Source organism: Helicoverpa zea, chromosome 1, assembly GCF_022581195.2.
Source record: "Helicoverpa zea isolate HzStark_Cry1AcR chromosome 1, ilHelZeax1.1, whole genome shotgun sequence".
Lineage (NCBI taxonomy): Eukaryota > Metazoa > Arthropoda > Insecta > Lepidoptera > Noctuidae > Helicoverpa > Helicoverpa zea.
The window spans coordinates 1890767-1918419 of NC_061452.1; the positions used below are offsets into that span (position 1 = coordinate 1890767).

General features: G+C 35.0%; 1 protein-coding gene and 4 non-coding genes across 5 annotated transcripts in view; all 5 read left to right on the forward strand.

Moving 5' to 3' along the window:
• LOC124630378 (galanin receptor type 3) overlaps positions 1–27653 on the forward strand; it is an 89425-nt gene that overhangs the window by 11680 nt on the left and 50092 nt on the right. The gene's annotated exons all lie outside the window — the stretch shown is intronic.
• Positions 17357–17428, forward strand: Trnah-gug. The gene has a single exon. It is a non-coding gene; the product is annotated as a tRNA-His (tRNA).
• On the forward strand, positions 20006–20077 carry Trnah-gug. Its single transcript has one exon. It is a non-coding gene; the product is annotated as a tRNA-His (tRNA).
• On the forward strand, positions 20455–20526 carry Trnah-gug. The gene has a single exon. It is a non-coding gene; the product is annotated as a tRNA-His (tRNA).
• Positions 21238–21309, forward strand: Trnah-gug. The gene has a single exon. It is a non-coding gene; the product is annotated as a tRNA-His (tRNA).

The following is a 27653-nucleotide window of genomic DNA, read 5'->3' on the forward strand; positions in this document are numbered from 1 at the left end:
GAGAACTAGTTTGATAGATGAAGTGACCTTTCGTTTGATGAGATTACACAATAGGTTACCTCACTAGTGTGACCTTTCACTATTATTTCTGTCAATACTACCAACTGAACTAATGTTTGGTATAATGTACTAGGTGTTCCCGGGGTTTCGCCCTCGTTTTGAGGTTACTATTTCCTATACATAGCCGAATAAAAAGTCTATGTCCTTTCTCAGGCTCTAGACTACTTACATCAATTGAACGATGTAAAGTTCAGTATTTATAAGTTATTGTCAATTAGAAAAGTTTGCCACACGTAGAAAAAGAAAACAATGCTGAGTTTTATAAATTCAAAAACCTACCTCCTAATATATGCTAATAATCAAAAAGTACATACCCCTTTTTACATAATTTTAAACAGATACCATCACTAAAACATCATCCATAACTAAAATTATTATAACCTTCAAACGATATTTAGTAAAACTACACACTACTGCACTAGGTAGAGCGACAAACGCCGCCTATGAAATCGAGAGCGGCAATAGCATTCCGTTTTACGTGATCATTCATCGGTTAAATTGGAGGCAAACATGAGTTTTCTAGCAGCAGGCGTGCCTGTAAATAGTTGATTTTCCAGCAAACGAGCTGGTCTTTGAAGTTATATGAAAAAGGAAAAGAGTGCCTTACAAATGGTCTTGAAAAGCTGCTTGCAGTTTTGTTAAAATCACATGACGTGTCTTTTTGATACGTTATTAAAAGCAATGGTAACTCTATAGCTATTCTTAATATTATTTATTATGTTCGTGTTTTTAAAGCATGTTAAGCTATCGGTCCTGTCAATTCAGATTACCGTCTCCGAGGACTGTAAGAGTGAGGGCATAGAGAGTGCCCCTGTATTGGCGCAAATACTTGTGCACTATTATTAAGTATATCATACGCAGCTGGATGATCTCTTTGAAAATTTGTCTCTGGATGTCATTATTATAGCTAACAGTCAGTCACTAGATAGCATGCCTAGATAACCACCAATAACAAAGTCATCACATTTTTGCTCACAATAGAATGTTACTCGCTGTCATTGTGATCGTCTAGTCGCATTCCTATTGTTCTTCATTACGTAATGAATTCATACCAACCTATGCCTCCCTATCATACAGGGCTCTGTTAATTAACTAAACGATAATGTGCGCATCAGCGGCCCCTGATTAATGGTTTTATGTCATTCGCTAAATATTTGATAGTATGTCTTTGCACAACGGATGAATTCGGAATCAAATACCAGAAACTATGGGTCGGTTTGTTGCTTGTAATGGATCAGCGTCGTATCGACATAATTGTAAAATTAGTGTCTTGGGATACTCATCCATCATCTGCCCGATTATATCAAAGCATGATGGGATGGGATGATATCTACAGCTTAGCCAATAAACATAATATTGTAGTGTGATTTAATTTTGCTGTTTTTTTTTATAAGGAACTGATTGAGAGACAATTTCTTAAAAATAAATTTTATCTTTTTTACACATAATATAAGTTTTACCTTTCACGAGCATGTAAGTAGGCCAGAAATCTTTTTGACATTTATTGGCACGGAGCCCAAACTAAAACCGGAGAAATACATCGACATAGATAACTTTGTATCCAAGAACATAAAGTTTGTATCTAAAACTGCAGAATAGAGAGTAACTTTTGACGGAGTGAAACTTCTGAACAAACCTGCTTAGTGGTTTCTATGTTGGGTTTCAGCCGAATAAGTTAATCCCACGCCTACAATGATAGATAACACAGAGATAATGAGTTATCACGCCGACAAAATGGATGCGAATAGTTATTGTGTTATCTTATGAAACTTACGAAAGAAAATATCAGATGTCAAGGACTTTTTGGGGTTTTGTATGGGCTTCGTTGAATAGTTAGTTTATTTGAATATGGGTTTTTGTAAACGGTATGTTGTTCTTAATCTTCTTGTTGTTAATAGTTAAACGCTTATTATCTTTGTTAAGATACCTTTTAAATTCTAGCTGTCGACTGCAAATGTCAACCGCACGGGACTACATGAAAACAATTAATATCTAAGGACTGTTGCCGTTTCATGTTAATACATATATACCAACTGCGGCTGATTTATTTCAGTTGCGGTCAGCAGTTGGAGTCGGTATTCAAAATGTTCCTTTACGAATACATAAAAGCTAGAAAGTCTGACAGTCAATCTTGTTCATCATCATAAATCAATGGGTTTAAATTTTAAACTATCTTGAAACTGAAAAGATTTAAAAAGACATGTGACAAAGACATTCGGTACTGATTGTGATTGACGCATAGCCTAGTTTCCTGAAATTGCTAGACTTCAGGCAGCTATCTTGAACTGCACTGGGAATTGCATGCAACTTCTTGAATTCTCATGAGAGATTGCATAAAGAATATCTGAAAAAATCCCTAACGTGCTTTTTTAAGAGGATATGTGGAATAAATGTGCCATCCGAAACACACCGATGACTGTGTTTCGGATGGCACTTTAAACTGTAGGTCCCGGCTGTCATTGAACATCCTTGGCAGTCGTTACGGGTAGTCAGAAGCCAGTAAGTCTGACACCAGTCTAAGCAAGGGGGTATCGGGTTGCCCGGGTAACTGGGTTGAGGAGGTCAGATAGGCAGTCGCTTCTTGTAAAGCACTGGTACTCAGCTGAATCCGGTTAAACTGGAAGCCGACCCCAACATAGTTGGGAAAAGGCTCGGAGGATGATGTGGAATAAATATGATATTTTTCAATAGCGTATTACTTGAGGATGTGGATCACGGATTTCAAAGTTCGGGAAATATTTTTTCATTATATCTCAGTCTTGTATTATAGATTATTCAAACGGGAACGAAAGTAGGTAATTTATTTTGAAGAGCCTCTAACAAGGCTAGGCAGCATCATGGAATGGAAAGCCAAGATAAGTCACGTTTCACATAACCCTTCATGATTATCTTAAATGAATTCCTTTTTTAGTAAAAATTACTCTTGTACAATTTGTCCAAAATTAAAATTACCCAAGCCTGTAATGCATTAAATTAACACTAAATCGAATCACGAACAGTCTTCGAATTGAAGTAACATGAAAATAGTTACATTTTAAGTTTACTAAAACTCACTTAACATTAGGAATTCAGCCACCACTCATTAGGAACCATATTAAATCTCAACAAATACTAGTTTTCGTTTGTGTACTAACAACATTGTGATCCTAGCTTCCAAGCAGAGCTCACTCCTTAGCTAACACACTCCGCATCCTGAATACCCACTACTTCAGCCCTGTAAGAACACCCTCATACTGCAAACTTTTAGTCGGCCGATACTTGGTTTGGGCTCATAAATCAGTATGAAGTAGAATAGGTAGTACGTACATTACAGATCAAGTATTTTCCCAGTATCAGACCGACTGAAAATTATGATTGGAATCAAGATGCTCTTAAAAACGGTCGACTGTTTAATCTGTAGTGTATGGGTGTTCTAACTCGTATTACATTTGTAGCTACAAAGTCTTGCAACATTGTGGTTTGCTGTAATGCTAGTTGCAGATTTATATGCCTACAGAACATGATGGTTTGTGTCCGATGGTAACAGATTTTGACCGTATAAATCAAATTTTGAGTAAAGGAGTTGGGTCAGTAGGGTGTTTTCTAATTTTAATTTAAAATGTTTGTTGTTATTTGTGTAAAAGGGTTACCCTTAACCATACGAGTTTATCAACGATTTGATCCGCTTACTCGTTGATCTTTAGGCATTCATGATGATTGGATTTTTGTTACTGAACTAAAAGGACTTTATAATTAAGCATTGATATTTAATTATTGAGTAAATATTGAAGACAAACTTGAGAACGTCTTCCATTACTCGTAAATAATTTTCCTATTATATTTTCAGTCACTAGTTTATTTCATACTGCAGGTAATCATAGCCAAGTGCAGTCTACATTGTATATGCATACAGCAGACGCTAGACGACACGACTGGAATTTACTTGTGATGGAGTAGAGCCTTTGAAATTGAGATGCATCACACACCGCCACCGGTCGATATTCACGATGTGAATTCAATTATCTGTATGGAAATAGATTTATTCAAGGATTGTGTTGGTTACCTATCATTTTTGTAGTAATGGTAGGTATTCGTAGAATAAGGATTGTAGAAAACAAATAGTAATATTAGCAATCGTAAAATCACTGTGTATGTAATTTAATTACTTATTTAGTGGCCGATATCTGAGCGCCCCCGAGCTGTGACACCATCAGACATTTTATAATCTGTTATTTTAAAACCATTCACCGTAGACTCATGTTTAAAACATCACATCGTCTTTGACATCGCTTTGATACAAAAGCCAGTCTTCTATAAACATCTGGAAGCAACAATTATTTCGCCGTGAGCGCTGCACGGAGGAATTACAGTTACATGATCAAAGACACCGCTTGAACCAAGATAATGTAATGAGTTACTCTGAGGTTCATGAAAAATTGTTGTTAAGACTGTAATGGGTGGTTTCTGAGTACTTTTGTTTGTGGTTTATCGTTTGATAGTGGTTTAATTGTAGTCAGACACCAGCCATGCCAAAAGAAGTTCAGGCTCCGGATCAGTGTACAAAATTTTACTTGAGTCGGTTCAGTAATTTTTGGTGAGAAAGTGCGACTGATACACATGCAAACAAACAAAGCTTCTTTCGTATTTATAATAATTAACAGTAAGGATTTCGTCTTATCAACTTATTTGGTATTACTGTGAAATCCTTATTATCTCTTGTGCTTTGTTGTATTTCTTTTTATAATATTCTCCATTTATAACACATCAACAGTATATTTGTTTGTATTCAGTAAACTATCTTTGTGTCTCTCTGTCTTAGTCTCTCTATATAGGAAAATTCTATACGATTGTCTGGTTGTTTAGGATAGAATATTCCTGTATTCCTTTACAGTTGAGATACAGTAGGTACTCAGTAATTCCGATACAGATTTACTCATTAAACCCAAAATAAACATGTATCCTGTCTAATTTTATAAATATACAATTACAAAATAAATAACCCTAAAAATAAACAACGTAGGAGTATAAAAAAACTCCATCACTGTAGGACCGCGCAATGTTTCACCCGCCATAGAAGATTACCTTCATTAATTCACGGCGCTATGTAACCCTATATTCCACGATACTAGATATTTCTCGCGGCTTTGCCTGTAGATATTAAAAAGCATCATCTGCCTAACATTTTCCAAAATACGTTGAAATCGGCTGTATCTGTATAAAGTAGGAAGTCTGTATAAACAGATGCAGCTGAGTACTAGTGTTTTATATGGAGCGACTGCCTGAAAGACGTTTTCCATCTATTCTTCTGGCTTCTAAAGATGTTCAAATGATAGCCGTAATTCACTAATGTCTTCTGGTTAATGAGAAAGAAAACCTCTCATATAATATTGTTTTTATAATTTCGTAAATTAAACTACGTGGTTTTGTTATAAATAAATCCCACCTTATCTGATAATAATTGAAGTCCAGTCAGATAATTAAGTTTCAATCGCATTATTAAACTAAGTGTTAACTGAAGTACTTGTTAAAATTTTATTCGAACTTAGTTTTTCAGTGTAAACGAGCATTGTAAGTGCTTCTTTTGTCTGGCGTAAAAATAATGAATTTCGGTTGATAAAGCATTTTATTTTGCTGCAAATTATCTTAAGTGTGTTGTTAACTTATTTTTCTTAACAATGTTGGAGTATTGTGTTAAAATGCGATTTGCTGAATATGTACGTGGTTATTTTTATTCAGAAGAAACTTTTTATTTTAGTGCTTGATTGTATTTTCAAAAGACTTGTAAAATATGTATGTATCTAGACACACGGCAGTGTGTCCGCCAAGTTCGAGCAAAAAAAAGCGACACACCGGCCGTGGGTTATATCACACGAACCATTTCGGGCCAAATTCGACCCCCCTATAACTCAAAATCTATTTTATTTACTGTTGAGACCCCCTCACTTATCTAAAATACAAAATTTTATTAATATACCTATTGTAGGTCTTGAAATATTGACGTTAGAAAATAGCTATTTTTACTATACACTCACTGACTGACTGACTGACTGACTCACTCATCAAAAACCTAGACCACTTCCAATGGTCGTATTGACTTGAAATTTAGCATGGAGGTAGGTCTTTATGTCAAGGTAAAGGGAAAAATCTGAAAATGACCAAGTGTGAGTCAGTTTCAAAATAATGAAGGTGTTTTATACCCGGTGTAAATTTATACCCCTAAGGAACTAAAACGAACTAAATTTATCTATATTTATATAATATATCTTCGAATGGTTGTACCGATCTGAAATTCGTTACAAAGGTTTGTATTTAGTCAAAGTAAAGTAAAAATCTGAAAACGGCCAAGTGTGAGTCATTTTCGAAAATAACGAATGTGTAACTTTGATCCACGAACATAATATATGATAACATGTCATGTCAGTTAGTTGGTAAATCTAGTCCATTTAGTTAATCTAGTTCATTTCTTTGTAAGAAGCATAGTGCATATTAAACAATCAGAAAGATAGTATAAATGGCGGACACACTGCCGTGTGTCTAGATGAGACATTTCCTTAACTAACTTAATCATAAGAAAAAAATAAAATAAACAACCTTACAAAAATAAATGAAATCCCACCCAAAACAAAAACGTGAAACGCTGCCAAGTTCGATAATATGGGAATGCTTCGCCTATAAAAGAAGTGAGATCTGAATAAGTACCAAGTTCTATACACATACCTCAGTTAAAAATAGTTACTTTTTAATGATGTTACTTGGCAAGTTTTCACACACCTTGTTATAAACCTACTAAACGCAATGAATCAAGTATATAATTTTCTATTAAAACTTGTGAAGTAACATCATTAAAAAGTAACTATTTTTAACTGAGGTATGTGTATAGAACTTGGTACTTATTCAGATCTCACTTCTTTTATAGGCGAAGCATTCCCATATTATCGAACTTGGCAGCCTTTCGCATTTTTGTTTTGGGTATATATTTCTTTTTACGACATATCTTTTTTAGTATTTTGTGAACACCTTTAAAATAAGAGCAAACTTAAAACTGCGTAATTGACACTTTTGAAACCCAGTGATGTTAATTTATTTCGATATCACTCTCTACAAGTACCTAAGAAGTTTATAGTAGCAATCAGGTTTGACTAGCGAAATAAATTAGAACCTTGTTCTATGTTTCACACTAAAATTTAAAAAATAACAATTATATCCAGCCACGTTCACATCTCAAAGAACCTCAACCTATCATCCCTAATTTGATCTAAAAAAAAAACAGTAAAACTATCGTATTTTATAGTCCAACCAAGGTTTACCCATAACTTCAAGCAGTTAACTCAGCTGACCTGAGACGAGGTCATTCGATAATACTCTGCTTTACGATCTCACTGACTTGCAATATTATACCCGTGTGTCCTAGCGATAAATTAGAGTGACACGCAAATAATTCAGTCGGATTTAGACACCATTTTTTATGGGAAATCATCAAATGACCCCTCCCGTTGTAGGTGCGTCGTGAGGGAGTGTCAGACTCTTACTTACTGAAACCAATTATGTTCTTTCTTAAGCCCTTTATATACCAGGGCCGCGGTAACTCTTTCGAACAATCTCGCAGCCCTGGCAGGCTTTAGCCCTGGTGAGTCCCTCTAGGATTTGGCCTCTTTGAGGAGCGCGTGGAAAAATGACACGTGATTGCGAAATTCTGGCCCTTATTTCTTGAAAGTTCTAGAAAGGAAAATGGTTGAAAATCTTCCCTTATTGACATACCACACGCTGGGTTATCACATATGGCTTTGCTACACGATATGATCTTTCAGTACTTTTCAGTCAATTTGTTGAAAACAGAAATTCAGTATCACTCATTCATCTACCTTTAAAAATGGTTCCTACTAAAGCAAGGTGTGAACATGGAAGGACAAGAACAAAGATCTAAATTAATTAGAAAGGCCAGCCTTAATGTCGCTTTGCGAGCGCGCTTTAATTACTTACATTAAGACCTGCTCCGAAACATGCTGAATAAGCTTTCGCAGGCAACCATGTTTCAACATCTTTAACTTTGTATTTTATGTGCTAACAACTCTGTTGTGTTTGTAATGTGATTTCGCTACGAACCTGTTTTATTTTCTGACAGAAAATGTGAACGTATTTTTATAATGTGACGTACTTTTTTTTGTACGAGATCTTTTGAGCTCTTCTAGGATTTAGACTTCTTTGTATTTTTAAAGAATGTCTGTATTTGCAAAATGGGATGTAATAAAATAAAATATTTATTAACTCAGCATGTGTAGCATATTATACGGACATTTTACGAGCTTTGTGTATTCGTAGCGAAACTTTTGACATAAGTAAAACATTTTGCGAGACCTAGAAATCGGGGAATACAGTCGAAACTGAAATAGCTTTTTGATTTATTTATTATTGTAAGGAACTTAGGTCATAACTTAAAACAAGCGATGAATTACTTACATAAGTTTGAAATAATTAAATGTTACTTATTTCTTTAAAAAAATGATCCATATATGCGTACCTAAAAAATATGTAGTTTGAAGCTTATGCATATATGTTAGCCTTCATTCTTACCTGGCAGTAAAGTGTCAAAGTCAAGATCGCACACAGCTCGACTGTAGACTGCAGAACAATAGGGGTTTGTGACGTCACACGGCAAACCCTTTGTGGACGAAAGAGTTCTCTCAAGATCTTCACTTGTTTGTAATGTGCGTTCTGTGGGGAGATCGTCAGTTTTCACACAAAGAAATGGTTTTCAACGCCTACATGATAGCGAATTTTCCGCGCGAATTTGCGGGGTGGGGGGGGAATTCGCTAGTGCTAGAGCGCTGTGAGGTATGTAGTATAATATGTAAAACATAAAAAAATGTACCTTATACGGTTTTGTTGTTTTTAAGCCGTTTAACTATGGGACTGAATAAAATTATCTGAAATTGGCCAATGTCAAATATTCCACAAAATTTAGGTATTTTTTTTTAATTTACATGGGGTTTGAACTGGTCTTTTAAATGCCACCGGAAGTATGAGTATAAGACGAATGTGAGCCAAATCTCAGAAACTAGCCAAAAGATTCATAATGTAGTTTCAATAATATGAATCTGTCATCAACGCATAATAATTGATCACGCATCTAAAACCTACCTAGTAACTATCAATTTCATGTCTAGTACTATTCAAGGACATTCATCCATCACCATTAATCTATACTACAGTAGTGACCTTGAAGCTGATAAAACAAATGACTCCCGGGACCGCCTCCCATTCTAAATTAATTAATTTCTGACTCCTTAGAGCACTAGTTATTAGGTTACAATATAATGGTAATATTAATTTAATTACACATCCCTCCTACATTTTAATACAAATAAAATTCAAGCTGTTCCCTGAGACCCGCGTCTCGAGGGAACTATTTCCTGCAAATGGATAATCAAAATAGGTAATCATACTATTATCATACAATGTCGGCTTCCAGTCTAACCAAATGCAGCTGAGTAACGGTGTTTTATACAGAGCTGAGATACAGAGCTGAGACTGCCTACCTGACCTCCTCAATACTCGGGCAACCCGATACCTAATTGACAGTTGACCCGATAGTTAGCAATAACAATTTTTAAAATAAATTCCAGTTAAAGTTTTCAGACGGCCTGATACCGGTTAAATACCTCATCTGTGTAATGTGCGTACTACTATTCATCATCATACTGATTTATGTGCCCAAACAAACTATCGGCCGACTAAAAGTTTGCAGTGTGCTTTTAGGGTTAAAGACCCCGAGTGTTGCTTACTGTTTATAAATTTATTTATTTAAGAGGCTCCGTAAACATTTTCGTGGTTTTAATTTTAGTGAGGAATTAGGGGTTGTTTAACAACTTTTTTGTTTTTACCCTACTGCCAAGAAGGGAAGTTTTATTTATAGCGCATAGTTTATGAGTACCTTAATCATCATTTGCCCTCTTGTAAATTGTTTAAGCATGCTGCTTTTATTTACATTTTGAATCTATAGAAAAAAATATACACAAAACGTTGTACTTAAAAAAAATTTAGGTTAAGTATTTAAACTAAACCTTTATACACACATACAGGGTGTGTCGTTCACAATCACATTAAATCCTATCGCATATACTTTATGATATTCTATGGCGAATTGTAAAAAAATTAACCTAATCCATTCAATGGTTTAGCCACAGGAGTCATTTTTCGTTTTTATAATTTACAACATCATGTGTAAAGCAGAGATAAAGTTAGGAGTATCGAATGTTTTGACCAGTTGATGGCTGTCAGTTTTCAAGGGAGAATTTCAGTTGTTTGTAATGACTGACTTTTATATGGTGTTCTAATTTTCGCACATTTTTATTCTATTTACTTTGTTTGAAAAATCCATTTTTTTATTTTTACGTATTCTTCTTTATTGTTTGTGTTAATCGACATATATTGACCAGTATATTAACGCATTTCATTTAATGTGATTGTGAACGACATACCCGATAAAGTTGCTGAAAATATACACTTAAATAAAAGTCACCTACAAGTTAGAGGTATGGGTAAAATACTAATGTTGTACAAACTTGTTTATTTCCACAGGTAGGAAAACATACACTGAACATTTTATTACTGCGCACTGCGTCTTTAGTTTTTTCTTAACGTTACGAAAGAACCAACTAGTAAAATACTTTACTCTAGATAGGTTTTCTCTCTCGCATGTTGAAAGAACACCCTGGAGGAAATATAACACATTTTTTTTACCACTAAGCGTGTTTCATTTAAAAATGCAGTTTAAAATAATTAAACATATAAAAATGGAATTTGATCCAGCAAGTTGTTGAAGTTTGAAATAACATCATCATCATCATTTGATACTTGCAAGTTGTAAATTACTAAAAATGCCATCAATAAATTAACGTTTGTCATATTGACTGACAATAGGCCGAGCACATGACATAAACAAAATCAAACTTTATCTATGCAGTTCCCCCAGAGATGAAATGGCGGAAATTGTGAAAATCAGTATTTGTAGGTACTTACAAAACTTGACCCCTCTTGCTATATAAATCACAACTACCGGACTCGATTAGCCATCTACTAGCCAACAGAGACTTTACTATAGAAATCTACAGTTCTTTTCCTACAAAATAGCACTGATTATGCAATAGGCACATCACGGGTCACTTACTAACACTATCCGATATAAAACCCCCACTCGATTGTCAACCTTATTACTTCAGGACAAGGTTGGTATTCCCGACACGTGGATTCTTTTAAGACAATTTGTCCAGTCATATGGCTAACTCTTGGGATGGTGCCATTTGGTACGCAATGCGTCTTTTGAAATGCGTTGACTTCTATGGGCTACTTTAGACGATTGATTTATTAAATGACCCTGGTTATACCTATTTACGGTTATTGTGATAATAAATTAATTTTATAGTTGATACGATTTGGTAGAAGTGAGATGAAAATTAACGGATTGCATATAGTTTACTTTTAGTGCGAGTTCTTACCGGTACCATTGTGCAAGTACCAACGTAGCTTTTCTGAATGTTTCTTAGACGTCCAAGACTAAGCAATGCTGAAGAAAAAAGGCAACCCGTATTAGGCGAGCGTGGTGATTAATGGTCATTCCTTCTCAGATATGAAGACAGGGCTACTCCCTAAAGTGGGACACTAAAAAGGTTGGTGAACATGACTACTACAAAAAAAAGATTGGCTCACTCGTATGTACTTATATTTCTACACCCATCTCTAACTCAAGTAATTGTGAGCCTAGTCAAACGTTTTTCCTCTAATTCACGTCGGCATCACACACATTAATTAGTGAAGTTTAGTATGCAGGGCAGCCTCTCGGCCATTGCCGCGCGTTCTCTCTCAAGATTAATATAGACTAGTTTGTTTGCTTTGGGAGTTTTTGTTTGTAGGTGATTTCTGGTGGTTGGTTGATGAGCTGATGATGAAAAGCTACATTGAGATTCTCATTATTTGAATGTAAGTAATTAGGAGTTATTGAAATCAAGCACTTATCTATAAAAAAATATATAATCATCAGTTAACTTCGAGAATTAAATACAGTGGTTTGACATGTTTACTATATGGTTTAAAATGTATACAAAAACTGTCAAAAGTCTAATACATTCTTCAGATAAAAGTTATCTGGAAATCGGCCCTTCATGTATTATCTAAAACATAATCACGTGTAAAATCTTAAAGAACGTCTTCAAATCTTCTACCTGTAGTTAGGTTAGCTGTAGAAAAAAAGGTGACAGAAACACACACTACCTAAACTAAATTCTATTCTGTATGCGCATAATATAATACCTATTCATTAAAATAAATAATTTCCCTAATAGGTACACATAAATATTATGTAAGAGCGTTAAATCAGACCGTCAACTGTTTGCAACTTGTTGCCTCTGGCAAATAGCAATTACAGTACTCTGTTGCGTTTTCCACTGCAAATATTTTCCCTTTAACAACATTCCCACGAATTGTATGTAAGCAAATATATATTTTATAATTAATACGATAATTTTCCCAGAATTTTGGTTACTCAAAAGGTGAAAAGGGATATTTTTGTAATTTATTTATACATGTTTCCTGACACAGAAAAAATACAATCCTCATTAACACAAATGAGTTTGTTACCAAATATTCTGTTAACTATTAATTCTGGTAATGTTACCTCGCGAAAATTTAAATACGAATAAAATATCAAATTTCGCGAACAACATAATTATTCGTCATCGTTAAAATTAATTACTGTTTGGTAATGACGTGAAAAGGCGGAAGTGTTGGTACAAGTTTAAACGCGTTTAATAAAGATAATGCTGTGTAATTAAATCGTTCGTTTTATTCAGTCATAAAACCGCTGCCGTTATAGAGTTAGGGAATTTTATCCTTTACTGCAATGTACCTTAAATTTATTTATACGAATTCATTGCCATAGCACGGGAGCTAGGTAAAAAACATTTTTACTGCGTTTTCACACTAGCGGATTGACTACTGCAGGGTCAAATGATGACACGTGAAACCACGCGACAGGTTTTTATCGCTCGGAACATGCCGTGCGTAAAAAAACTGCGTGCAAAAGCCGCTGGTGCACCTTATAAAAATAGAGGTACATATTTAGTTTATTTTAATAAGCGTGCTGAAAATGCTACCTCCAGTAACATTAGCTCTCATAAAAATCCTCTAGAACACTGATTTAAGAAAAATATTTTTTAAAAGAATAGAAAATTCAATTTCCTTTCACCTTTGCCTTTCTGGCAAAGCGCTCGATCAACTAGGTATTTAACATTTTAATAGGATCTGCACTTTTTCTACATAAAACGACAATTTTGCTTTAGTCGTTTGCTCTTTGATTTAAATTGGTGATTGTAAGATTTTCTTCTATAATTGTTCTGCTAAAACTGCATAGAAAAAAATTAGACTGCGGGTTTGTTAAGAGTTAGCTAGTTCTAGAAGACACAATAAAATATTTTGTTTAAAATGGGCTGAGATTGAAAGACTTTAATTTTGAAGGAATTTAAGCTGTAAAAAGATACTTTTGTAGGTATTCAAGACTATTGAGAACGAAGAAATATCGCATGATTGAAAATATATTGACTTATTAATGTAAACAAACAAACTCAACAGTCGCATTTATTTACAAGTCGCTTAAAACTTGGTGTATTAATATAGTCTTAATTTTCACGAGCACGATATTGCAAGTGATGTTGGTAACATCTGTATCGAACATCAGAGCGTCAGTATTTAGAATATGTCGACGTCAGACTGCTATGAAACAAAGCTGTTATTGTTGGCAGTGATTCGGTTAAGGAGTTTCAGATGAAGAGTGCGCTGAATGGGCGAGAATTAAGTATTAAGGAATTGATTTTCTGAATGACAATTCTTACTTTATTCAAAGTTAGTATAATGAGCATACCTATTGCTTTAACCCCTACTTTTCGCCTTTTATTTTTGCCGTTACGTACGTACCTACTTTGTAAGTCAGCACAAAATCATTATCTAATCTTCGAACAACTGAACAAGCATGAAGTTCCTTACCTACTAGACTCACAAAACGAAAACTCAAGATTATAATAAAATCGCAGCGCATAGCTAGTTCATCTGTCGCACCTTTACAAACGCATGCAGCATGTCTCATTTCGATAGACATGTTATTCCATCCATTAGGTACCAGACATCTATATCTCAACAGTTTGTGCACAATCTGTGCTAGGATCATGCACAGACTGTGTTATATTGTGCACAGTCTGTGCTAAACACAACTAAATACAAGCAACACTTACTAATTAGTTTGTGTTACGAAGTTTGTTATGAAATTAAAATAGTAATTTAGGAGAGGAAGCCAATTAACGGTTTGTTTGTTTTGTAAATGTTTCGAGTAAGTTTTAGGATATAAATAGGTTATTAATGTTTAGGAATAGTTAGTTGTGAAGCTTTTCCGCAATTTGTGTTACTTGGGATTATAATTAGTTGTGTAAAGTTTAGGCCTCTCCAAGTGCACGCCACTGAGATCGATTTATTAGGTGTTATTTTGGCCAAAATCCAGGTATTTCATTTGTAGACGTTTCTTTGTTTACCTGATACAATCTGAGTACTATTTATCCGACTATGTAAGAGTACTTAAATAAATAAAAGCTTTCACACACTTTTTTATAGAAAATACTTGCCATTTTGATTAAAATTTTAATTTATTTTTAGGCAAATTCCAACCTTCAGCTGCCGACCTGGTATTTAACATTTTTGTAGGATTTGAACTTTTCTAAATACATCGATAATTGTATTGCTAAATACAACTTATTTTTACTCTACAGATTTTCCTTATATTTTTATCTCTCAAATGTATTTTCCTATTCACTGTAGGAATTACTCGAATTACTCGTAGATCTTATCATTTTGCCTTCCTCAGCCCGTATATACGTCAGTAACACAAGCTTACAATGCCAGCAATACGGAGATAGATATAACAGAGGGTATTACCAACAATTATCTTCCCATGCATATTGGGTTAAGACCTTGTTTTTTCCGCAAGAAAAATACTTCTGTTTTCCTGATTATTTCGAAAGTGATTACGCTGAATGTAGATGTAATAATTTTGTTATGATTTGTGTAACGATTGGTACTACAGTATTCTGTGAAGATTTGCTGGTGTTATTTAGTGAAATAGAGTCCGAAGAAAAAACTGAGTACTATTTTTTTTCGTCCCGTGGTAACTGGATAAAACTACCCTATGTATAGCCATTTTCGAAAAAATTGCAACACGTTTTCTCCAGTACTTTCATTGATAAGCGCGTTCAAGCAAACCAACCAACCGCTATAATATTTAAATGTAAGAGTTATTATTTTTAATAAATGGATATAAATATGTTTTCTGATAAATATGTAAATATTTATTTTAACATGCATATTGGCTGTTTTAAATTATTCTTTATAGTGCTTTAGATATTCCTTAATATAAGAGAAAGATGTGTTTTCACTCACGAAGTGCAATTTATTAGAAACATTATAATTTTATCGTTGTAATTTACATTTTGTTTTATCTCATCGTGCATTATGTTTATTTATCAACGACTAGCTGGTGCCCGCGACTTCGTCTGCGCAGGTTTAGTATTTCGAACAATATGTTTACAAATTGTAGCCTATGTGTTATTCTGATGTATAAGCTATATTATTGTAAAGTTTCATTAAAATCCATTCAGTGGTTTTTGCGTGAAAGAGTAACAAACATCCATACATCCATACATACAAACTTTCGCGTTTATAATATTAGTAGGATTTATAACTACCCAATAAACTAAGAACATTCGTATTTCTAAAATCATGTGGGTTGAAAGTTATTATTATACAGAACGTTTTATACATGTATGCATGTAATTTTATACATTTTTTATTACATTAAAACTATTTTTATTGACTCGTGTTTTCGTTGTTTTTAATAAAGGTATGATGTTTATTATCTTTGAAATAACTCTTTTTATGAATAACATTATAAAGCCGTCAGATTTTTTTGAAGGCATTCAATATCTTTTTAAGTATAGGAAGCTTTCTATTTTTTATGCGAAAACATCTGAATAATATAATCTTCACCAGAATTGTTTAAGTACCTGCACATAGCAGACTAAACAGTTGTGACTAACAGTCGGCCGAAAGTTGACGCGACGGTTCGCAATCATTTTTTTTAAAGAAAATCTTGATTCCGTTCAAAGTTTTCAGTCGGTCTGAGACCGGCTAAATACCTGATCTTTGTAATGTGCGTACTACCATTCAAGTTGATACTGATTGATACAAACAAACCATCTATCAAAACTAATAAACTATAGTAATGGTCGTACTATCATACAACTTCATACAGATTTATGAACCAAAAAAAACAGTCGGCCGACTAAAAGTTTGCAGTGTGCTCTTATCTTAATCAATGCAGAGTTTGTAATTCAACAGAATAAATTCATCACCTTTTTTAATCTCAAAAGAGAAATTCAAAACAGACTTGTACAAAAGATGGAAGGAAAAGAATAAGCTTATAAACAATTGTTAATGTTACGTTCTGTGTTACTAAATGAACGCTCAGAGAGTTGTTAAAAGGAGAGCCTAATGTATTCAGAGATCAAATAATTCTTCGTTATCTGGCAAGACTGGGGCTCTTAGGTCTTTACACGTTTTTAGACAAGCTTTATAAATAAGGTAGGCACGTTATATACTTGTTGTACGGAGGAATGCCCTAATTTGCTATTTCAACATTTAATATTTCAATTGTTTGTTTTTAACAAAATAAACAAACGTCTGATCTACATCGGATTCATATTTAAATATTTATGAATAAAGCTACCTATTCCTTTTTGCAGAAAAATATTTGTATTTGAATGGCTCTGTTTGTGGCGAAAGTTAAATACGAGCCAGGTTTCTGTGAAACGGGATAAATAAGAAAAACAAATATACGCTGCAAGTAACCAAAATGTAAAATTTTTACAAGTATTCATGCAATTCATATAATGCCAAGTTATTCTGTTATAATTCTTACTAGATTTCATGAAAGTGCAAATATGTGCTTGTTTGTGTATGTCGCTTTTACGCTAAAACGGCTAAACCGACTATGGTATTTTTCTCACTAGTATATGGAAATATTTTAGAAAAGGTGAATGAGGCATTCTCTATTCTATACTAACCAGCTCATAGATACAGTATCACGATAAAGCGATTGCTGCATAATAACTGCTTGTCGCGTAATTCAACTCTTGCGCATGCCGTAACCAATTGCAAGTGAAAGTAATCTGGTTTAAACGCAAACAGATCTTATATTTAGCGACAACCAACACCAGCTCCGACAGCCGTGATCGTCTAGTGGTTAGGACCCTACGTTGTGGCCGTAGTAACCCAGGTTCGAATCCTGGTCACGGCAGTGTACTCACTGTCGCGGCGGAGCACATTTTTTGCGGCATCATAAGAAAATGGATGCAGAAAGTATGTTACTTTTAAGGTACATTTTCTGATGTAGGTATTGTAGGTTCTTAAAAAAAAATCGGCTATTTTGAATTTCGAAATAAAGTAACAATGACAAACCCTATACTTAGAAGTAGTTTTTATGTCCACAACTATTTGCGAAGAAACAAACACTATTGTACAAAATATACATTTTTATGCAAACCAGTCAGCAAATATATAAGAACCGGTTTTACTATGTTTCCTCGAGGAACATTTAGAACAATGCTTGCAGAACAATGGCGAAGGAATAAATAGTTGCCATCGAGGTGGTTCCGTAAGAATTAAATGTCAAATCGTCTGACCTCTTTTGCGGTAGAAGCATTAATAGTGAACTGTTGCAGAACTCAGTTTCAGAAAAATCTTTATAAGGTAGCTCCATTTTTGTTAACTATACTTTTTAATTCCTTTGTACGCGTAATAATCTTTGTTTTCAGAATAAATATAAAGCTATTTTAAGTGACGTTATAGACTTTTACCGACCTGATGCGCCTGATCGTTCTCCGCTCGTGTCAGATTACCGTCCCATCGGCCTATGAGAATGAAGGAATAGTGTGCACGTTGTGCAAGCAAACGCTCGTGCAATACATATGGTGTCCAAAAATCTGCCTGAACGCCATTAATAAACTTTTTAAAATAAATTATTTATTAATAGATTTTAATGAAAAGGCTTCACAACGACATGAACTTATTTAAACCAACAGCCTACACGTTCGTAGTAAAAACTCTCTGAATAAGTTTTTACTAAGATAACATTACAGCCATTGATCTCTTATCGCTAACCTTTCCGAAATGCTAAATCTATTTATGACGTGACCCGTCAAATTTATTTATCAAACCCCTTGGTACGGTCACTGCGCAAATGTAAGAACCTTTATTATCAGCTATTCATGGGTACAGTCAGAAACGAAAGGCGATTAGCACAATGAAAATCAGGAAAATACCTGAATATTAAAATTTTCTATAAGTCTTCTACTTTCAAAATTACAAAAGACGCTAAACACACATTGCTTTTGCATTTAAGTTTGCAATGTTCAGGCAATTTTCTTATTGTTTGTGTTTAAGAACTTTAGTTCCTAACTGTACATTATATCAAATTCAGTCGCACCTACATGTAGATGAAGGCGTGTCCACATGTAACGGTATCTTGAGGTTAACCCTCTCGGGTCGGTTCGTAGGTGTTAAGCTAGTAATTGATTTTACAGTTAGATTTGATTTGGTAACTGTAGGTGTTACTGTGAATTTAAGCCACAAGACTGTTTAGGGAGAGAGAGAGTTTTTTTTTTTCCGACGTCAAAAATCATCAAATGACCCCTCCCGCTGTGGGTTAGCAGCGGTGAGGGAGTGTCAGACTCTTACTGACTAAAAACGGTCGTGTTCCGTCATAGGCCTTTTATGTACCAGGGCCGCGGTATCTCTTTCGAACAACCCGCAGCCCCGGCAGGAAGGTAAGCATAGTAACATACATTTCTCATTTCTCGGTATCATTTTACTGATTATGTCTGTAGAGAAGAAAATGACTTGCGGAGATGAGAAAGTAGCGCGCCAAAATGAGGGTGTTCGGGCGCGAGGAACGTTACTAGCTTCGCCCTTACACTCCTTCTATGGAACCCGGTCATTATTTTCTGAATAAAATCTCCAATCAATCATAACCACTCTTGGACAGATTGGTCCTCCGTGGTAATGTCATTGTCATTTAAAGTTAAAATATGAACAAATGCTGTTTCTTTTCCGGTTTTCAAGGTTGCAAAATTAATTGGTATATAAAAAATCTTATCTATTCAAATAATAATAAGATTTTTCAGCCTTGTAAATTACATAAAAATATGCCTAATACTTGTTGAATAATGGTAGAGTGGACAGACGACCTTATAAAGGTCGCCGGAAGACGCTGGATGCAGGTCGCTTCCAACAGGTATCTGTGGAGATCAAAGGGGGAGGCCTATGTTCAGCAGTGGACGTCCTATGGCTGAGATGATGATGATGATGATGATGATGAATGGTAGAGTGCAGTAACTTTGTATTCAGCCCACAGTTTGGCAATCAACTATGATTAATTGAGTCGAAAGTTTTCCAATCTATCTGCGTGCAACTGTTGCACTTGCATGCAGTTTAAGTTTTAAATCATTCGGTTTGAAATACTTAGCGAAATTAACAAACTACTTAATACTTAGTTCTGTTTGAACGCAATTGGCATTATATACACATGTATATGTACAACAACAGAAATAGGTATTGTATGATGATAGAAGTGCTCTTAGAAATAAATGGTCCTTTCATACGCAATATGAACTTTTAATATAATTTTTAAGACTTCAATGTTTGTCATCCAATTGACGGTACCTATCCAAAAAACTATTACCTGAAATAAGCTGAAACTCATTCAAGCATAACAGCCACGTAACGGTTGTCTCCAAATAAAATAAAAATGCACTTTTTTATCGACACAATTGCATTGTAAATTGAATTTTTGATACCATTCTCACCAGCTCCGATAGCCGTGATCGTCTAGTGGTTAGGACCCTACGTTGTGGCCGTAGTAACCCAGGTTCGAATCCTGGTCACGGCAGTGTACTCACTGTCGCGGCGGAGCAGATCTTTTTTTATAAATAGATAATACCCTCCAGCACACTATTGCTCCATATACATTATCAGAAGATGATTGATTTAATTTTGATTGAATATGGACATTATATACTCCATGATAACAGCATATGGGAAAGAAGTACCAGGTCATCAGTATACCATAACCAGTGCACCATTTCTTTGACAACACTAACCCAAGCAGTACTCAAAGCCGTCAATGGACTACAGATTGGTCTTTGGGTTCAAGAAGTGTTACAATTACGTCTCTTAAACTCTTGCGCAAGCCGTTATTGCAAGTGAAAGTGCTCCAGTTTCCGAATAAAATGTAAAATTTCGGTATCACAGTCACCAGCTCCGACAGCCGTGATCGTCTAGTGGTTAGGACCCTACGTTGTGGCCGTAGTAACCCAGGTTCGAATCCTGGTCACGGCAGTGTACACACTGTCGCGGCGGAGCAGATTTTTTGCATTTGGTCTGAATTTTTGTGGAACAGAAAGATGACTTTAGGCGCACCTGATGTAGACACTGAAGAAGACTGTTTAATTAGTCTACAGTTTGTGACAGTATAATCAAAATTAAAAAAAAATACTCTATGAAAACAGAACTTTCAGTAAGTGTAAGGTGCGTACTATGGCCTCAATTTTAGCCAACGGGTTCAAGCCAAATGAGAAATGTCACCGCTTGACGGTAGATGAAGCTTTCATGAACCACTTTGGCCATAGTTATGGCTCCTTTTCTTGTTGACATTACATTTGCTAACGTATCAAGCCCGAATGTGTCAATTGTATTATGGGTACACAAATAAGGCACTATTGTAGCTAAGTGACAGCCACCCTCGTCGACCATCCAAAGTTAAAGCAGAAAATCGTAAAGCCTGACAACCAGCCTCTCTTTTGGAGTAGCCAAGGTTTAGAGAATGTCAGATAGCTGCATCCGGTAAGACTCGAAACTGTCATCATCTTCCTAGTCGAGGAAAGGCGGGATCAGTGAATTGACCGGCACTGAGGAACTACTGCTGTTTGCAATGTCAAGATCATGTCGCATTGCAACGTAGCGCATATCGTGACAAATTATAAGTGAAAGTACTCCAGTTTAATCGAGATAAAGTCTTGTAATTCGATACCACAGTCACCAGCTCCGACAGCCGTGATCGTCTAGTGGTTAGGACCCTACGTTGTGGCCGTAGTAACCCAGGTTCGAATCCTGGTCACGGCAGTGTACTCACTGTCGCGGCGGAGCAGATTTTTTTGGAAAATATGTTCATTGCTTTTGTTTGTAGTGAACTTGTCTTCAACAGGGCGTAATGTGAAAACTATGTAACATAATAATCACCATGAGTATGAGGTTTGTGAAGTGTACATAATATTTGCATTTAACCGGCTGTGTTTAAGTACAATGCTCTAAAGGGCTCCATTTACCAAACTACATCAAATCAGGAGTGATGATGATGATGTCCTCCTAGCCGATTATCGGCTACGGCGGCTGTTCTCATGTAAGGAGATTAGCCAACTACGCAGGACATATTATAGTGCACGAGCATTTGCGCAGACACAGGTGCACTCACTATTCCTTAACTCTCATAGCCCGATGGGACGGTAATCCGACACGACCGGAGAGAGATCAGGTGCAGAACCGACATTTACGTGCTCTCCGATGCACGGGTGTATCAATCACCAGCTTCCAGGCTCCGGGCTGCTTTGTGAAAGTCTTCTAAAACCCACAAAGCGATTTCGGCCCGACTCGGGAATCGAACCCGAGACCTCGTGCTTAGCAGCCGCACTTGCGACAGCTAGACCAACGAGGCAGTTAATCAGGAGTACCTGGATACTTGTTACGTGCAGATAAAAAATAGCCTAAATGTAATTGTTATGTTCAGCGTAAACCATCCTGTACTGGCTGTGGCTGTAACGATGTCGACTACTTACATACCTATAAGTTTTTGTTATAGTGATATACTTACAAAATTCATTTTTGGTAGTCTGCAAATTGTTTAACAGTCACTTACTTATAATATAGTTTTAAAAAGGAACTTCAATTTTGTTTCTACGACGTAAAGCCCGTGTTAAATATTTCATAAAACAGTGAAAGAATTTTGATAAGCCACTGTCAACTCTGTCAACTCTTGGTGGAGGATGATAGGCCATGAAGATTTTTACCTTTGTTAAAAATATATTATACTTCAAACCCTGTAATTTCCTCATAAAGCCGGCAGAAACGTGTGACTAAGCCAGTAAAACACAAACTAGGTTAACTCTCCGAATAACGTCCAGTTAATTAATGAAATTAGAACTAAGCATAATTTGATTGATTAATCTATAATTCGGTTACCCACTAGGTGTGGGCTGCCAGTGAGATTATCTAAACAATGTAGGCTAGGCAGTAATCTTATTAACTCGAGTATATTCCTAAATAATTATTTAAATTACTCTATTTATACAGACCAGCTGTCCTAGAGAGATAGGAGCAAAAATTACGAAGTAAAAATTTCATTAACGAAGTAATTACAGTCAAAGTAAATATTGTTAGAAAACACGCCGCAATTTTATTGAGGCTCAGTCCAACAATTTATTTTTTCATTGATTTTCTGGGAGCTGTGTTTGGGAGGACACGTAAAGCCGGCATTCCCTATTGCTACTTACTTAGTGGCAGTCGTTATAGTAAGTCATCATACCAGGTAGATTTGGGAAAACTATGAAACTATTATTTGTTACGTAAACCTACAGGTTACTCTCGATACATTTATTATTTTTTATATATCTTTACATATATCCATCTACAAATAAAAGTTGTCTTAGAAAACGCTTAAAAAGACAAGGTTCAGGATGCTAGTGAAACCGGTAAAAGTAGCTAGAGATACAATAGGTTGATAAAGTAAGAAGTAGAATTTTATACAGCAACTGGTATGAATATTAATTTTCATCCGAAATATTCGAATGTTCAAAATGTGGATAACCAACCGCTCGCTATGTAAAAGCTTTTTGCAGGATTTATGAATTGTTTAACATCGAAATATTTGTTTGTACAATTCACTGAATATTGTACTGAGTAATTACTCGTATATTTATCTTTAAATTAAAAAATACTATTAATTATACCAAACATTGCTAGATCAAATTTTCCCTATTTTTACGATCGGCCGCCTGTCCAAATAACTTGAGAAAATAGCAAGAATAAACAAGAAGAAGAATTATACAAAACTACTCCTAGTTAATTGGGTCTTTTCATTGTTTACAAAAATAAAAATAGAACAAAATAACACTTATTGTTAACACCTTTTACGATTACCTGCCAATATATTCGGGGAATTCCGGCTTTGACTTTATAACCTGCCTAATGTTTCGAACAAAATCCACTCTGAAACTAAAATGGGTTTACATAAATTAAACTCGAAATAGTAAACGCGTTCCATATTCACGTACACACGAAAATCAGCGGTTTACGCGGTGTCCTGCGTGAGTGACGAACGCGACGCGACGCGACGCAACACGACGCGACGTAATGCGACGCGATGCTATACGCGACAGATGTCCTACGTGATTTTGGTCATTACTTCTCAAATCATGGAGAAGTTGTGTTACAATTTTGCTTGAAAGTTCATATTTAAAGTACAGACAGCAACAATCTTCCAACTTGTTTGTACTAATAAACGATTTCTTTAATATTTATGTTTTTTTTGTCCCACAACAATCAACGCTTCTGAATAGTTCGCGGTGTCGCGTCTGGTCGCCCTCAAAACAAGTACGCGTTACGTCGCGTCTCGCCGCAGACTGTCACATAGGCCGCATGTAGGGAATTCCTTTGAGTTGATCGCGTTCGTCGCGTTCGCAGCGTCGCGTCGCGTCGCGTTCGTCGCTCTCGCAGGACACCGCGTTATCGTCAAAGGCGACGTTTAGTTAAATATTCAATATATTCATAATCACATGGGTTACAATGAAGGCTAACGCGGATCCTTTGTATTAGAATATTAATATGTTTACACAAGCTAATACCCGTGGTTTTACTCGCTTCCCAGGGGGAACTTCTTCCCATATCAAATACCATTATATAATCTATTTATCTAACAGCTTCTATCTAGGTATATTTCTAGATAATTTAGAAAATATTTTCATTAAAAACCGGACATTAAATTGCCAATATCGAAATTTATCTACAACGTCACAAACATTCCAACTTTACGTCATTTATGTGGGAATATGTCACATGTGTACTTGATTTTCATATTGAATTGAATATTAAAATCTTTCACGGTCAGTTGGAAGCTCAAAGGGCCACTCATTCACGCCTTTTACGTTTGGGAGTGAAGCTTTTATTTGCACCAGCAAGCGTGCCAAAAACCTTTGAATATTTTTGTGGTTTGTGCCTGAGTTTCTACCTCCTGAAAAATAAAATTGTCATCAACATTATTATACTTAACCACTTCACTGTCCACGATGCAGGCAGAATAGTTAAACAATCGGTATGCATCACATATGACTCATGGAACAGGTAACTTAATAAGCATTTGTGCCTTCTAAAAAAAGCTTCTCATCGTTAACTAACATCCCAACATTTAACTGTAATCGGTTTCAAGCCGTCTTAGTAATGCAATTTTTTTTTCTTGTTCGGACTTCATACAAGCATTTATCAAGATCCCGGTCCAACAAGGAACGACGGCAACGATATGAAGATTAACAATACTGTCAAAAATAAACTACAACAAACTTGTATAGTAAGTTCAACTCAGTCTTGCGCGCGGCCTTATGTGTGGGTAACCCTTGTACATATACAGTGACTTTGTGTGAGTGACAAGAGGTACAGTCGGGTACAAATACAGTTATTTAGGGGTTGTATACGGCTGTTTAAAGAAAAACAGTTATTACTTAATTTAATGTTTATTTATTTATAATGATTCTAAATCGCTACTTGAAAAATCAAATGATGATATTACCCAACATCCCTTCATCAATTTGACTCAAACGTTAACATTAATGAGTTTCATTATTTCCATCTTATTTTGGTTGACATTATGCGAAGCAATATAATTTTAAAATTCTAAAATTTTTAAATTCCCTACACATTTTGTTTACATTGTTATACTAGATTATGCGTCTTTTTACATTCTTAGTCCACACTTTTATTTATTGCGTACCCCGACCTAGAAAATATGTAAGGAGTATTTAATCCATCTTAGAAATTTCATCTCATTTATTTCTTAGATACTAGTCAATGTCAATTTGAAAAAAACATATGAGAAAATAATGAAAAACTGTAAATGTAATAATAAAAAGCTCCGAATGTTGTTTCATTTTTTGAAACGCTACCTGACTCCTTATACATTTTCTCCGTGAAGAACTAGACATTTTCGTAAACGACTGTACCCATAACAAAAAGCGATAAGAACATGTCATGCTCGGACGACGTCACTGTCACACGAATGAAAGTTGTATATTTACAAGCCGACGAACACATAGGGCCGCGCGCAAATCTGAGATGAACTATCTATAACATTATTTCAGCTGCGTATTAAACAACCATTTCACACAAAGCTAACAGATAATAATCTGCCAAATCCTAATGGCAAACCCGTATATTCCATATATTATTTACACGAACATACGAGTAATACAAAGTGAGGTCCACCATTTATTTTGAAAGATGTTACGTGTTGCGATCAGAGCTGAAAGGTTTATGAAATTCGTGTTGAATTCGGTAGCGTTTGTAAAAGCTGAAATATATCAATTTTATACGGATTATCTTAGTTCGGGAAATGGAAAGATTGCTTTGAAATACATTGTTCTTTTTTGTTCGAAACGTTATGGTGAATATTTTATGAATTGTTTTTAAGTGTTGAAAGCAGTTTTAATGGGAGATTACATAAAGTGTATGGCATTAATAAATTATTACTCAACTGCACCTGAAGGGTGTTTACGATGTTTTTCGAAGATATGTATGGATACATAATATGTAGTATAGTATAAACAATAGCTTGGTCGATTTTATATTGTGCGGTGTATTTTTTTTTTTCATTTTAAATTTGACGCTTTGTATAAACAATTGGCAACAATCAATGACCCCCTCTTTAATAAACGAGTGTTCTTCTTTATATTTTTAATGTGAGTTTTTTTTATATTCTTAAGAGTGCTCAATTTTGCAAAAGTGTAGGTATATATTTTGTAATATATGTACCTGTTCATAAGATAATGTACACAATACATTATACCAAGTGTGTACCTACTAAGATTAAGGAATGTATTAAGACTAACACAATATCGTGAGAATGTGGTTGTTTGTATGACAAGGAGATTTAAACTGTCAGCCCAAGTAATACTAATTATTCGCAACTCCGCGGTTTAATTAATGTTTACACGTCTCACAAATGAGGTTATGTGCTAAAGGACCAAAAGCCTTGATGCTTTTCATTTCTGGCCCTTGTGTGGATGAAAGTAATGAGTTGGTTGTAAATGTTTCAGTTATGATACTAAAATAATAGAAGTTTAAACTTATCATTCCATTTACTTCTATTTATTTTTTAAGAAACCCTGATGCACATACATTTACCTAGTCATGAAAATATTTTGTTTATTCGGTTGGCAAAAATGCATAGAGAATTTCCATTCACAACAACCACGTTGGCTATTCTTCCTGGAGGCTATATTTTTGTTACATCGTAAAGAAAACAAGTATCATGAAAAATATTTAAGAGAAATATGTTTCTTGGTTATTAAAAAACCTAAGTATTTTATGTAGAAGATAGATACAATGAAAAGCATTTAATAAATTGTCCAGATATTATGCACCAGACATATTCGTCTTCACAGACATATTTCCTACATTTAAAATTGCAATATTTATCTTACAATAACTTTAGCCCTTTTCGGATATTTTAATCTATATCCAGCTCTCCAGTATCTTCCAAGCTGTCTAGGTATTATCTAGACGAGATAAGATTTCAATATCGATTAAAGTATCCATATTTAATCGAGTGGGGCAGGATATTGGCATTTCGATTTTCGATCAGTTTGATAAATAGTAGGATAGCTGTAAATGATATTATTATCGGAATAATAGTTGGATGATCTATCTATTTATTTTTATTTACTTTTTCACAGAAATATTATTTCATTGTATAAATAGAACGCCTTCAAAGTGAGACTTACACCATTCAAGACAAATTACAAACACGTATCAATGTAATACTTTTGACAAGTAAATACTAGGTAGCATTAGGGATAAATAATAATATATTCAGATTCATACATCGATTTTCTTCATGCATTCCCAAGAGTTCCACGTAAGAAAACTTTCCGTGCATTACACGATTCGAAGAAATTCAATTTATTTTGATATTATCCATTGATTTTGAGGAAAAACGTTCCTTAGAGGAGAATAAAAACGAGTGTCTATTTATCTATAATATTGTTCTACTTGTTGGACCAGTAGTAGGACCAAATTAAAAAATATTTCAGTGTTTGGTAGCCCATTTGTTGGGAATTCCACGGGACACCGAAGGTCAATAAATCACTTTTATTTATTTATTTTATTTTATTTATTTATTTAATGAAGTGTCAGTAGAATCCACG